This window comes from Eleutherodactylus coqui, chromosome 1 (genome assembly GCF_035609145.1).
Source record: "Eleutherodactylus coqui strain aEleCoq1 chromosome 1, aEleCoq1.hap1, whole genome shotgun sequence".
Classification (NCBI taxonomy): domain Eukaryota; kingdom Metazoa; phylum Chordata; class Amphibia; order Anura; family Eleutherodactylidae; genus Eleutherodactylus; species Eleutherodactylus coqui.
This window is the reverse complement of record NC_089837.1, coordinates 472,746,801-472,762,539: the sequence shown is the minus strand read 5'-3', so window position 1 is coordinate 472,762,539 and position 15,739 is coordinate 472,746,801. Positions and strand designations below refer to the sequence as shown.

Sequence of the window (15,739 nt, the reverse complement as noted above, 5' to 3'; positions counted from 1 at the left end):
CTAAATATTATGTAATCAGTTTATCTGATACTGAATCTTTCAAAAACTGAATTTATTTTGTTTCCATCATCTACAAACTGACCTAATCCTGATATTTCCATTTCAGTCTATGGTACCACCCTAGGCAGCACACCCACTATCTTGGGGTCATATTTAACTCTGATCTTTCCTTCATTTACTGTATTAAATCACTTGCACACTCATGTCACCTGGACATTTTCAGAATCCACCCTTCTCTCACTGTGGATACATCAAAAACACTTATTGCCCCTAACCATTCCCAGATTGACTGCTGTAACTCACTACTCATTGGTTTTCCCATCACTACCACTCCCTCCCCTCTCCAATCTATCCTGAATGCAGCGGCCAGGCTTATCCTTTTGTACAACCCCTTCACTGATGCCTCCACCCTGTGTCAATGAACTAGTTGCCTGTCAACTATAGAATACAATCTAAACCCCTCATCCATAAATCTCTCCAAAGTGCTGCATTGCTCTATATCTCCTCCCTCATTCTTGCCCACCACCCTACCCATGCTCCCACTCAGCTAATGACATTACAGTAAGTTTCTCTTTAGGCTATGTGCATACGGACAATTTTTTCATATGATTTTCAGAGTGATTTTTCAGTCCGAAAAAGAAATAAAACCCATTAATTTGAATGGATGTATTCACATGGGCTTTTTTTTACTTGAACAAATAGTTCTATTTTTGTTCGATTCTTGGAAGAGAATAGTACATGCAAATGTGTAGTGGTCTGCACATTGGACAGTGCATGGTTGGGGGTGGGCATGTGCTGTCTGTTGCAAGAGAATCTTGGGCACAACTTTTAAATCGTCTATTTACATATAGCCTTATTCCAAACCTCCCACTCCCGCCTCTAAGATTCTTCCTGAGCTGCACCAATTCTCTAGAATACGCTACCTGTTGTTACTAGGTTTATCCCCAACAGCCACAATTTTAAGTGTTCCTAAAAACCCATCTCTTTAGGGAGGCCTATTACATTCCCAAATCTAACTTTTCTCCATTTACCTCTCTTTTTTACTCTTCCTCAGAACCTGACCCTCTTCATATCTATATATACACAGATACCGGCTGGTGCCCAGCTGGATGGAAACCAAAGACTGAACCCAAAACGTGTTTTGAACACACCCTTAGGGCTTCTTCACATGGGCATGGATTTGTCCTGTTATGTGGTCGTGATAATCACAGCCACATAATGGGACAAAACAAAACCATTGATTTTAATGGTTTCGTTTCCACTAGCTCTTTTCTCATGCGTGATTACTACGGCTGAGAAAAGATAGAACTTGCCCTATCTTTCCTGCACGTAGTTAAAGATCGGGCAGGACGCATCCTCCCACAGTTCTTTGTTTAAACTCCTGCGCTATGGTGCAGAGTTTGAACATCCCAAGAAGGGGGAAAAAAACACGTTCATGTGCAAGTAGACTTCGTAGCAGTGAGCGTAGTTGCGCATTAGCCTGTGCATTTTTGCCCTTAGATGCTTATCGACCAAACTCGACAATTTATGTTGCATCAGCAGGCCATTTAATGTGTATGAGTGCCTCTTGACTCTCAATCAATTGCAGATGTCAAGGGAAATAAGGATTAGGGCGCCCACCCACTGGCGTTTTTTTTCCCCTGCGAAATTCGCAGCATTTTTTTTCTCCTGGGGTCGATGGGACTTGTAATGTTAAAATCGCGATCGCGCAAAATCGCAATTTACCGCGAATCGCGGTAAATTGCGATTTTGCGCGATCGCGATTTTAACATTACAAGTCCCATAGACCCCTGCAGAAAAAAAATGCTGCGAATTTCGCAGGGAAAAAAAAACGCCAGTGGGTGGGCGCCCTCAGGCTGTTGGCTTAGCTGACATGCATGGTTATGGGAGGTTTGGGAAAAATAGCTGTTGGGCCAATTGAGTGTTTGGCCAACTGTTATCTTATCATGTGTATGGCCAACTTAACTCTCACAGAAGTTGGTCCACACAATGAAACTTTTTTTGGCTATAGTTTACACCACATCAATAATGTAAAACAGGTTCTGGATTGACTGAACTCTTGCTTGTTGTAGGCATAGGCCAAAGAGTGACCCATTCAGGTCTGTGCTCTGGGCTCACTGTGACTATTTCCCTACCCATATTAGAGTCGTCCGGTTCTCCAATGTGTTGACACCACTGAGCTGCTCAGTGGTGAATGGGCATTAATTGAAGCTGGCTGGCTTTGGAAAATGCTTGCCTGCTCTGGCAGTGCTACAATAGTTGTGTTGTAGTCAGGCAATCACTCGGTCTCAACAAGGTGCAATCAAACTTATTTAATTGAAATAACAGCATCTTTTTAAACTTTTCATACAAAAAACTGTAAGTAGGGTGTGGCCCAGTTGAACCCGTCTGGAAACTTTTTCCAGACAATGTGCTCCGTACCCCTTTCTTTATTAATACCGAACTTCACTTTAGTCTGTCTTTGTAGCCCTCAGTAACAGCTAAATTGTTACAGCCCCTTCTACCCTGGAGCTAAATTACACATATCCTGTTTCCTTCGCTGACAGTGCCAAACTGCACCATCAACATGGCGCCCATACTACTTCTTTTTCTGGTTTCTATTTAGGAACTTCCACATGATACAGAATTGTCCTCAGTATGTAGTGCAAATGCGGATTTTGTCAATTATTGCGGATTTTCATGCATTTTTAACTGCAAAATGCGTTCTGCGGAATTTCTTGCATATTTTTACGCAGACTTTAATTGCAAAATTACATCTTCTGTATGTTAGAAACCCACAACAACAACTCTACAAGACGTCCGTAATTCTGGAGCCGAAACCTTTTCTACAGTGGGATTTAATCTTGCAGGTTTAAATTAAAGATGCGCACATTTTAACAGGTGCGGCATTCAAGCCCCATAGGGATAACATTGTAACGCAGAAATGTCCATGCAGACTAATTCCGTCCTGTATGAAATGTCCCGTACAGTACACGTAAAATTGTTTTTAAAATAGCCATATATAGAAACACCCCTCCGTTACAAGAGACATAGGTTTTGCGATCTTTTTAGGTATATTTTCAGTATGACTGACTGCTAAAATAACTATAAAAATATAGTCCCACCCAGGGGCGTAACTATAGAGGATGCAGGGGATGCGGTTGCACCCGGGCCCAGGACCCTTAGGGGGTCCATAAGGCCTCTCTTCTCCATATATGGAACCCAGTACTATGAGTAAAGCATTATAGTTGGGGGCCCTGTTACAAGTTTTGCATCGGGGCCCGGGAGCTTCAAGTTACGCCTCTTGTCCCACTCCATTATTTAAACACCATAAGCTTCCTAATGCTGGTCACTAGTTATCAAGCAGAAAAGGATTCATAATTAATAGTTATAGAATGGACACGGCTGTGTAAGCCTACACTACAGATGCCTTCTTCGCCATATGGTGAACAGACGTCCAAACGGTCTGTTTCTTGTTCCTATAGTAAATACAATACACAAGCATTAGAAAATCATCTGGGATAGAACAAAATTAAACCTGATCCTGTTATTGAATGTCATGGATTGTCTTCACTATCTACGTACCTGTGTACAAATGTCTAGTACTCATGTATTCGAGATGTTCTGCATTATCCAAAAAGGATGTCTATGAGCTTGCAGCATAATGCAATGCATAAACCAGTACTACATGCCCAAAGCATTGATGTCCTATCCTTAGAGTAGGTTATCAATGTTTGACCTGATAGTGTTTGACCCTCATGACCTCCATCAATCAGCAGAATAGATGGCCCAGGCTGTTCATACAAGTGAATGGGACTTAAAGAGTACCTGCACTTTCACTTTGGAGCACTCCTGCTCCTTCAGCCATTTTCGTCTCCTTCCGGTGGCTGAAAACGGCCTCATATAGCATTATAGAAGCGCTATATTGGGCCGTCGTCAGCTGCTGGAAGGAGACAAAAATGGCTGAAGGAGCAGGAGTGCTATGAAATAAAAAAGCAGGTACTCTTTAATATGACAAGTGGGTGAGATAATACGTAAATTTGTCATCTCTTCTGAGCCCATAAAGTGCAGTAAGGCGTTCACAGGAGATTTGGGCGTCCCTTTTTTCTACTTACCGTCACGTGCCAAAGATGCCAGTTTCTGACATGTCTTGAGATCGTGTTCGGAGTGACGCCACTGCGTCAGCTCTGGATAATGTGGGGCATAGGAAGCATTTAAAGGGGTATTGCGGGCATTTACTATTGACGATCTATCCTAGAATAGGTTATCAATAGTTGATCGTCGAGGGTCCGGCACTGGGGATCCCCACCAATCAGCTGATCCTCCGATCTGGGCTGTGAGTGCTACAGGCTGGACGTCCGCATAAGTGGTCAGACCAGGAAATGTAATTGAAGGCTTCACTCTCATTGGAATTAATTGGGAGTGATGCCTTCTATTACACTACATGATCCTCACTATGGTCAGAGCTGGAAGAGTTATAGATGGCATTGTTCCATTGATTTCAATGGGAATGAAGCTTTCTATTACACTTCTGGCTCTGACCACCGATGCAAACATTTGAGTCAGCTCATCGGGATCCCGAGCGGCAGACCACTGCCAATCAGCTATGGATGATCTATCCTAGAGGTGGGCCATCAATAGTAAATTCCCGGAATACAACTTTAATGATATCTCATTAGTAGAGATGAGCGAGCACCAAAATGCTCGGGTGCTCGTTACTCGGGACGAAATTATCCCGATGCTCGAGAGTTCGTTTCGAGTAACGAACCCTATTGAAGTCAATGGGCGACCCGAGCATTTTTGTATATCGCCGATGCTCGCTAAGGTTTCCATTTGTGAAAATCGGGGCAATTCAAGAAAGTGATGGGAACGACACAGCAACGGATAGGGCAGGCGAGGGGCTACATGTTGGGCTGCATCTCAAGTTCCCAGGTCCCACTATTAAGCCACAATAGCGGCAAGAGTGCCCCCCCCCCCAACAACTTTTACTTCTGAAAAGCCCTCATTAGCAATGCATACCTTAGCTAAGCACCACACTACCTCCAACAAAGCACAATCACTGCCTGCATGACACTCCGCTGCCACTTCTCCTGGGTTACATGCTGCCCAACCCCCCCTGCACGACCCAGTGTCCACAGCGCACACCAAATTGTCCCTGCGCAGCCTTCAGCTGCACTCAGGCCACACCACACTCATGTCTACTTATAAGTGCGTCTGCCATGAGGAAGAACCGCAGGCACACACTGCAGAGGGTTGGCACGGCTAGGCAGCGAGCCTCTTTAAAAGGGGCGGGGCGATAGCCCACAATGCTGTACAGAAGCAATGAGAAATATAATCCTGTGCCACCGCCATCAGGAGCTGCACACGTGGGCATAGCAATGGGGAACCTATGTGCCACACACTATTCATTCTGTCAAGGTGTCTGCATGCCCCAGTCAGACCGCGTTTTTTTATAAATAGTCACAGGCAGGTACAACTCCGCAATGGGAATTCCGTGTGCACCCACAGCATGGGTGGCTCCCTGGAACCCACCGGCTGTACATTAATGTATCCCATTGCAGTGCCCATCACAGCTGAGGTAATGTCATGTTTAATGCAAGTGGGCTTCGGCCCACACTGCATGCCCCAGTCAGACTGGGGCTCTTTAGAAGTGGACACATGTAGTTACAACTCCGTGTGGACCCACGGCATGGGAGGCTCCCTGGAACCCACCAGCGGTACATAAATATATCCCATTGCAGTGCCCAACACAGCTGATGTAACGGCAGCTTTTATGCAGGTGGGCTAAAAATAATTGGATTACACTGTAGGCGAGGGCCCCAAAAAATTGGTGTACCAACAGTACTAAAGTACCTCAGAAAAATTGCCCATGCCCAACCAAGAGGGCAGGTGAAACCCATTAATCGCTTTGGTTAATGTGGCTTAATTGGTAACTAGGCCTGGAGGCTGCCCAGTTAAAATAAAAATTGGTTCAGGTGAAAGTTTCAACACTTTAATGAGCATTGAAACGTATACAAAATTGTTTAGAAAAATTATATGACTGAGCCTTGTGGGCCTAAGAAAAATTGCCCGTTCGGCGTGATTACATCAGGTTTCAGGAGGAGGAGCAGGAGGAGGAGGATGAATATTATACACAGATTGATGAAGCTAAAAGGTCCACGTTTTTGATGGTGATAGAGAACGATGCTTCCATCCGCGGGTGCAGCCTACGTATAGTTTAGGTATCGCTGCTGTCCGCTGGTGAAGAAGAGAAGTCTGGGGAAATCCAGGCTTTGTTCATCTTGATGAGTGTAAGCCTGTCGGCACTGTCGGTTGACAGGCGGGTACGCTTATCTGTGATGATTCCCCCAGCCGCACTAAATACCCTCTCTGATAAGACGCTAGCCACAGGACAAGCAAGCACCACCAGGGCATACAGCGCAAGTTCAGGCCACGTGTCCAGCTTCGACACCCAGTAGTTGTAGGGGGCAGAGGCGTCACGGAGGACGGTCGTGCGATCGGCTACGTACTCCCTCACCATCCTTTTACAGTGCTCCCGCCGACTCAGCCTTGACTGGGGAGTGGTTACACAGTCTTGCTCGGGAGCCAGAAAGCTGTCAAGGTTCTCCTTATACCGTGGGTCGAGCAGTGTGTACACCCAGTAATCCGTAGTGGCCAGAAAGCGTGTAACGCGAGGGTCACGAGAAAGGCATCCTAACATGAAGTCAGCCATGTGTGCCAGGGTACCTGTACGCAACACATGGCTGTACTCACTAGGAAGATCACTTTCAGGATCCTCCTCCTCCTCCTCAGGCCATACACGCTGAAAGGATGACAGGCAAGCAGCATGTGTACCCTCAGCAGTGGGCCAAGCTGTCTCTTCCCCCTCCTCCTCATCCTCCTCATGCTCCTCCTCCTCAACACACTGAGATATAGACAGGAGGGTGCTCTGACTATCCAGCGACATACTGTCTTCCCCCGGCTCTGTTTCCGAGCGCAAAGCGTCTGCCTTTATGCTTTGCAGGGAACTTCTCAAGAGGCATAGCAGAGGAATGGTGACGCTAATGATTGCAGCATCGCCGCTCACCATCTGGGTAGACTCCTCAAAGTTTCCAAGGACCTGGCAGATGTCTGCCAACCAGGCCCACTCTTCTGTAAAAAATTGATGAGGCTGACTCCCACTGCGCCGCCCATGTTGGAGTTGGTATTCCACTATAGCTCTACGCTGCTCATAGAGCCTGGCCAACATGTGGAGCGTAGAGTTCCACCGTGTGGGCACGTCGCACAGCAGTTGGTGAACTGGCAGATTAAACCGATGTTGCAGGGTGCGCAGGGTGGCAGCGTCCGTGTGGGACTTGCGGAAATGTGCGCAGAGGCGGCGAACCTTTCCGAGCAGGTCTGACAAGCGTGGGTAGCTTTTCAGAAAGCGCTGAACCACCAAATTAAAGACGTGGGCCAGGCATGGCACGTGCGTGAGGCTGCCGAGCTGCAGAGCCGCCACCAGGTTACGGCCGTTGTCACACACGACCATGCCCGGTTGGAGGCTCAGCGGCGCAAGCCAACGGTCGGTCTGCTCTGTCAGACCCTGCAGCAGTTCGTGGGCCGTGTGCCTCTTATCGCCTAAGCTGAGTAGTTTCAGCACGGCCTGCTGACGCTTGCCCACCGCTGTGCTGCCACGCCGCGCGACACCAACTGCTGCCGACGTGCTGCTGCTGAGACATCTTGATTGCGAGACAGAGGTTGCGGAGGAGGAGGAGGGTGGTTTAGTGGAGGAAGCATACACCACCGCAGATACCACCACCGAGCTGGGGCCCGCAATTCTGGGGGTGGGTAGGACGTGAGCGGTCCCAGGCTCTGACTCTGTCCCAGCCTCCACTAAATTCACCCAATGTGCCGTCAGGGAGATATAGTGGCCCTGCCTGCCTGTGCTTGTCCACGTGTCCGTTGTTAAGTGGACCTTGCCAGTAACCGCGTTGGTGAGGGCGCGTACAATGTTGCGGGAGACGTGGTCGTGCAGGGCTGGGACAGCACATCGGGAAAAGTAGTGGCGACTGGGAACTGAGTAGCGCGGGGCCGCCGCCGCCATCATACTTTTGAAAGACTCCGTTTCCACAAGCCTATACGGCAGCATCTCCAGGCTGATAAATTTGGCTATGTGCACGTTTAACGCTTGAGCGTGCGGGTGCGTGGCGCCGTGCTTGCGCTCCAACACTTGCGCTAGCGACGGCTGGACGGTGTGCTGACAGACATTGGTGGATGGGGCCGAGGACAGCGGAGGTGAGGGTGTGGGTGCAGGCCAGGAGACGGTAGTGCCTGTGCCCTGAGAGGGGGGTTGAATCTCAGTGGCAGGTTGGGGCACAGGGGGATAGGCAGCGGTGCAAACCGGAGGCGGTGAACGGCCTTCGTCCCACCTTGTGGGGTGCTTGGCCATCATATGTCTGCGCATGCTGGTGGTGGTGAGGCTGGTGGTGGTGGCTCCCCGGCTGATCTTGGCGCGACACAGGTTGCACACCACTGTTCGTCGGTCGTCTGCACTCCCAGTGAAAAACTGCCAGACCTTTGAGCACCTCGGCCTCTGCAGGGTGGCATGGCGTGAGGGGGCGCTTTGGGAAACACTTGGTGGATTATTCGGTCTGGCCCTGCCTCTACCCCTGGCCACCGCACTGCCTCTTGCAACCTGCCCTGCTGCTGCCCTTGCCTCCCCCTCTGAAGACCTGTCCTCAGTAGGCGTAGCAAACCAGGTAGGGTCAGTCACCTCATCGTCCTGCTGCTCTTCCTCCGAATCCTCTGTGCGCTCCTCCCTCAGACTTACTCCAATTACTACTACCTGAGTGATAGACAACTGTGTCTCATCGTCATCGGCCTCCTCACCCACTGAAAGGTCTTGAGACAGTTGCCGGAAGTCCCCAGCCTCATCCCCCGGACCCCGGGAACTTTCAAAAGGTTGGGCATCAGTCACGACAAACTCCTCCAGTGGGAGAGGAACCATTGCTGGCCATTCTGGGCAGGGGCCTGGGAACAGTTCCTGGGAGTCTGCCTGCTCCTCAGAATGTGTCATTGTAATGGAGTGAGGAGGCTGGGAGGAAGGAGGAGCAGCAGCCAGAGGATTCAGAGTTGCAGCAGTGGACAGCGCAGAACTCTGGGTGGACGATAGATTGCTGGATGCACTTTCTGCCATCCACGACAGGACCTGCTCACACTGCTCATTTTCTAATAAAGGTCTACCGCGTGGACTCATTAATTGTGAGATGAATGTGGGGACGCCAGAAACGTGCCTCTCTCCTAATCCCGCAGCAGTCGGCTGCGATACACCTGGATCAGGAGCTCGGCCTGTGCCCACACCCTGACTTGGGCCTCCGCGTCCTCGCCCGCGTCCACGTCCTCTAGGCCTACCCCTACCCCTCAGCATGGTGTATTACCAGTAGTGCAGAAACAGAACGCTGTAATTAAATGTGCCGCTTATTGGCCTGTGGTTGGAGGCTGACTTCGCTTACGGAACGCCAGGAAATAATTTTGCGCAAGCCAAATAGATTTTTTTCCCAAAATGTTTTTGGAAAGGCCCACTGCCTATATACACTGTATATGTCTTCTGTCCCTGCGTCACCACTACTGGCCCTGGAGTATGTAAAATAACTGCAGACTGTTGCACTGTGGACTGGAATGTGATGTAACAACCAACACAGAGCCAGGAAATAATTTTGCACAAGCCTGCTGTAACACTTAGCTGGCTGCGTATGAATTAGGAGGACAACTACACCCAGCACAGACCCAGAACACTGAGGACAGTCACAGGCAGCCCAAATAGATTTTTTTTCCCAAATGTTTTTGGAAAGGCCCACTGCCTATATACACTGTATTTGTCTTCTGTCCCTGCGTCACCACTACTGGCCCTGGAGTATGTAAAATAACTGCAGACTGTTGCACTGTGGACTGGAATGTGATGTAACAGCCAACACAGAGCCAGGAAATAATTTTGCGCAAGCCTGCTGTAACACTTAGCTGGCTGCGTATGAATTAGGAGGACAACTACACCCAGCACAGACCCAGAACACTGAAGACAGTCACAGGCAGCCCAAATAGATTTTTTGCCCCAAATGTTTTTGGAAAGGCCCACTGCCTATATTCAATAAATATATGTCTTCTGTCCCTGCCTCACAATTTATGTGTTCTGTCCCTGCCTCACCACCACTACTGGCCCTGGAGTATGTATAATTACTGCAGGGCGCAATGCTCTGCACGGCCGATATACAAAAAAAAAAAATGTGCAACACTGCAAAAAGCAGCCTCCACAGTACTGCACATGGTTAGATGTGGCCCTAAGAAGGACCGTTGGGGTTCTTGAAGCCAAAAATACTCCTAACACTCTCCCTATAGCAGCTCCGGCACCAACAGCACTTTTCCTCCTCTATGTCAGAACAAATCTGTGGCGAGCCGCGGGAGGGGCCGATTTTTATACTCGGGTGACACCTGATCTCGCCAGCCACTCACTGCAGGGGGGTGGTATAGGGCTTGAACATCACAGGAGGAAGTTGTAATGCCTTCCCTGTCTTTCTATTGGCCAGAAAAGCACGCTAACGTCTCAGAGATGAAAGTGAAAGTAACTCGAACATCGCGTGGTGCTCGCCTCTAGTAACGAGCATCTCGAACACGCTAATACTCGAACGAGTATCAAGCTCGGACGAGTACTTTCGCTCATCTCTAATCATTAGCTATCCAACATTTCACCAAGTAGCATAAATTATAGGGGTCGTGTAGGAGTAAGAGTATGCAAAACATGGAAACATGTCTCATTGAAAATGAAGGTCCGTCACCAGACGCGCCATTTGAAGAAGTCCAAGTTACCATTTATAGACAGGTCAAGTATGCAATATCAAGATTTTCCATGAATAGCCAATTTTCTTCCCACTGACTACATAGTTTTTCCAATAAACAACCCCAGTTCTAAAAAAGTCGGGACACTACATAAAATGTAAATGAATGTAAGAAAAAAAAGAATGCAATGATTTAGAAATCTCATATAATCATATTTTATTCACAATAGAACATAGAACACATATCAGAAGGTGCGGGCACCCCTACCAAAAAGGGGGTGTAATCAGGGAGCATGGCTAGGTGCATAGCCTATCATGATGTATGATTTTACCTCTGTTATTCCAGTGGCCCCTATAGTAATAGTACTCCCTCTCAGCTGCCCCAGTAGTGATAGTGCAACTCTCAGTGGCCCCAGTAGTAATTTTGCACCCGTTAGTGACCCCTGCAGTAATAGCATGTCACAGATGCCCCTAAAAGACCCTGGCCTCAAGGCCTCCGATATCCCCATAGTGCCTGCCACAGATATCCACATCTTCTTTGATTTGCTCCTATAGTACCTGGCTACCATTTATGCCCCTAAAGGGCCCCAACCTCACATTCCCCCATAGTGCCTGCCTTCAATTTGCCCATAGTGCCAGTCTCAGATGCCTCCATAATTTGCGGTGTCACTGCCCTTCCCCTCCTCCCCAAATAATATGCGGCCTCACTATGCACCTCCCCAAAAAACAATGTGCACACCTTTCTCTGCAATATAATCACCCCCCTCCCCAAGCACCCGCTGCTGCGGCCTCCTGTAATTACCCCAGGCGAGGAGGTAATCGATTTTTGACCTCGTGTGTCGCAGAGTGCTAAGGCTGCAGAAATGCAGTCTCGCTGACGACCTGTAGGTTGCAGGTTCAATCCCTGAAAGGTTCAGGTAGTCAGCTCAAGGTTGACTTAAACTTCCATCCTTCTGAGGGTGGTAAAATGAGTACCCAGCTTGATGGGGGGTAATAAATTACTTGAAAGAGCTGCAGAATAAGTTGGCGATATACAAATTACAAGATTTACTTATTTTATCAATTGTTTAAAAAAAAAAGTGTGCGTCACGCAGTCTTGCAACTGGTGCCTTCTCCAAGCATCACCCACAGACTCCGTTGTCATTGGAGGACAGCAGGCATCTTCTGCTACCATTGGAGCTAAGACAGCCGTTGGCAGAACTTCGTCTGTCGCAATCTGCCATCTTTATGGTGGTGGATATATTCCCGGCCTGAGAGCTGCGGCACCACTGGTAGGTTCTCATGGCATAGTAGGGTGCCCCGATGCCCTGGTTGGGCATCGCTGCCTTACATGATTTCTAAATAATCTCTGCTAGTCATAATGTCAATCACAAGTACGTAGACAACAAGCAGCAAGCAGCAGTGTCTTACTAGGTCATGTGGGTAATATTGGAAGGTATGGTTGCATCAGGTGAGTAGGCAAGTGAGAATATTTAGGAACGGTCCAGCTGGGAGAACTGGCGGAAAAAGCTTAACATCATCTAGGACTCTCCAATTCCTGCTTGTCAGGAAGTGAGAGATCCCTTCAGGGAGTGCAGAATGCAGCTTGTGCATTGTTACGTTGGCTGACTACATGCCTGGCTTCTCTCAGTCTTCCCTTATACCACCCAAGTAGAAGGAGGAGCGTGGAAGCAGCGTCAGCTGACCTGTTCCTCATTACGAAGCATCTCAGCTGTTGAACAGCTCAAGCCTGAAACATAACGATCTCTCTTTGACCTCCTTCGACCTTGCCAAACAGTTCCTGTAAATACTGTAATTGTCCGCAGAACGCTACGTGTGCATCACGCAGAGACATCTCCCACTGCAATAAATGGAATTGGTTGCATCTCACCAAGTTCGAGTCATTCGGTCTAAACTTTGTAGAGTGTGCTTATGATGCAGTAACCAAGAAGAAATGAAGTTTCCAACTTTTTTTAACAACTTCCAGCAGCTTATAAAGATGCGGGGAAAGTACATTTCACAGTTTTCAGGCAGCCTGTTTCATTTCAGCGTATTATTTGGCTGACGTATATTAAGCCAGCCGTGGTAATCTCATGTTACTATCTGACACTGGTGTGTACCATATGTATACAGGCTTCTCGCAAACTGTCTGAAGAACATCAGCTTATACAAAATGATATAAAAGGCGCCAATTATTAACCGTGTCGTATGCTGGACAATGGGACCAAGAATTCCGATTAGACGAGCATTCCCATATTTTGCTCATTATTGAGGAATTCATCCTTGTATAACAGGCATTTGGCTCAATGATTTTGCTCTGGCTTAAGGCAAAAAAAATAGCCAATTGTTGTTCGATGCCACCACGGTGGTAATAACTGCTGGTGAGCGAGAAAAGTGTTGAAGCCCAATAGCAGACGGGGCACATTTTCACAGGCTGTACCCCTTTTGACATAATGATCAATTATTATGATATCTACACATTGCAAATGCAAGGGGTTAAAAAGAAAACACAAACCCAAGTAAAAAAAAAAATTGTACAGTATGTGTGGGTGGCTAGAAAAAAAATCTGGCGTCTGTCCTATTGTGTAGAAACAATAACCCATCCACTATATTGCTGTCTCATAGACCTCCTATTAGAATACCGCTGGTGTAAAATAGGAGCCATGTGTCTTATATTCCTGTCCTGTTACTTCCATCACTTTGACTTCTATGTTATATATTCAGTCATAACGAATTAAAAGAGTCAATTTACATTAACATCTCCAACTACTGTCTAGTTTTACACGGACCACCTACAATTTGTAGACTGAATATTCCAAGTATCATCAAGACGGATTCATTAATTCCATCATGTTACAGATGTTAAATTAGTTAAGTACATTTTCTGCTACTCTACTTGCACAGACGTTGCCAACAAAGTGCAAACACTATTGTAGCACCACCTACTGGTGTATTTGCAGATTGCACTGGAGAGTCAATAGTGTTAGAGGTATAAAATAGACACCAATCACCCTTAAAATCCTAATATCACGGACTCCACAAGACCTCTGAAGGTATCCCATGCTACATGGCACCAGGATGTTAGCAGTAGATTCTGTAAGACATGTAAATTATAAAGAGAAGCCTGGATAGACCAGACTTGCTTTACTCGCACATCCCATGGATGCTTGATTGAAATAAGATTTGGGGAATTTAAAAGCCAAATGAACACCTTAACTCCTTAACCCCTTAATGACACGGCCCCTTTTTTTCCATTTTTGTTTTTTCCTCCCCCCTTTAAAAAAATCGTAACTCCTTCATTTATCCATCGACGTCGCTGTATGAGGGCTTGTTTATTGCGGGACGAATTGTATTTTTCAATGGTGCTATTTAATGTACCATGTAATGTAGTGAAAAACCTTTAAAAAATTCTAAGTGGAGTAAAATGAAAAATTCCGACATCTTTCAGTGCGTCTTGTTTCTACGGCGCACAAACTGCAACAAAAATGACATGATAACTTTATTCTATCGGTCAGTGCGATTACAATGATACCAAACTTGTATAGTTTTTTTTACTGTACTACTTTTTTCAATTATTTTCTGCCGCCATCTTCTGCGCGCAATAACTTTTTCACTTTTTCATCGACGTGGTTGAGCAAGGCTTCATTTTTTGTGGGATATCCTGTAGTTTTTGTTAGTAAAAATATGGAATACATGCGACTTTTTGATCGCTTTTTATTGCGTTTTTTCTGAGAGACAGGGTAACGGAAAAAGTTCATTTTTGGCATTCTTAATTTTTTTTTTCGGATGACGTTCACCGTGCGGGGTAAATAATGGGCTACTTTGATAGATCGGATTTTTACGGACGCGGTGATACAAAATATGTATTTTTCTTTTATGATTTTGATTTTTTTTATTATAAATATGGCAAAAGGAGGATGATTTAAACTTTTATTACTTTTTTTTTTTACAATTAATAAAACTTTATTGATTCTTTTTTACTTTTCTTTTAAGTCCCCCTGGTGGACTACAACATGTGATACTTTGATGGCTCCTGCAGTATGACGTAATGCTATAGCATTATGTCATACTGCATTCTGACTGGCAGCCTATCAAGCCAACCCACGGGGGTGGCTTGATAGGCAGTCTCTCAAGGCAGCCCTGGGGCCTTTCAGAAAGCCCGCAGAAGCCATGACACTTGCACGGCTCCCCGATCTCACCACGAGGGGGCTGTACGGGATCCCCGAACATCATTCGGGGGATTTACATGCCGCTGTCGGAATTGACAGCGGCATTTAAAGCGTTAATAGCCGCGATTCGCTGTACAGCCAATTGCAGCTATTGCCCGTGGGTGTCAGCTGTAATAAACAGCTGACACCCACACTGTATGAAAAAATGTCGCCCCGTGACCTCTTTTCATACATACCCCGACACACCAGAGAGGGAAGGGGTTAAAGACTTTTTAGGGATTTTCCCCATGTGGTGGTTTTACTGTCCGATCTTTTCTTCTTCAGCTACCAAAATTATTTTTACAGCAGTTTTTTTCCCATGACATATAGGGCTGTTTTTTATATCTTTTTCACTGATATTTTTTTCCCCATTTTCTTGTTTTCTTGGAGGTAAAAAGCTAAGAATTTTTTTTTTAAATATATAATTGTTTATTTTTAAAATTAGTATATTTATGCTAAAATAAAGTACAGGAATGGGTTCCTCATTTTGTTTTGGACATTTTGATATATAATTTGTATAGTCTCGGATTACAGGGCGCATACGGCGACGGTTTTGGTTGGTGTCGGCGGTTTGCCATTTTCTTTTTTCTGTATTTATTTTTATTTTATTCTATCATTTTTTACTTATTTTTGTATATATTTTGTTAAAAATCTATGTCCTCCATTACTTTATTTAAGATCTCTGGGAGACATTCACATTGTCTTTTTTTTTTTTTTTTCATTTCATAGGAGAAAACGACCTCCTGTAGTGACAAAAGTCACTGGCAGAGCTGATCTGGGTCT

At 46.3% G+C, this 15,739-nt stretch overlaps 1 protein-coding gene across 2 annotated transcripts in view; it reads left to right on the top strand.

Annotated features, from left to right (window-relative positions):
• The window catches only part of LOC136586051 (zinc finger protein GLI1-like), a 160,917-nt gene that overhangs the window by 107,887 nt on the left and 37,291 nt on the right, over nt 1–15,739 (top strand). The gene's annotated exons all lie outside the window — the stretch shown is intronic.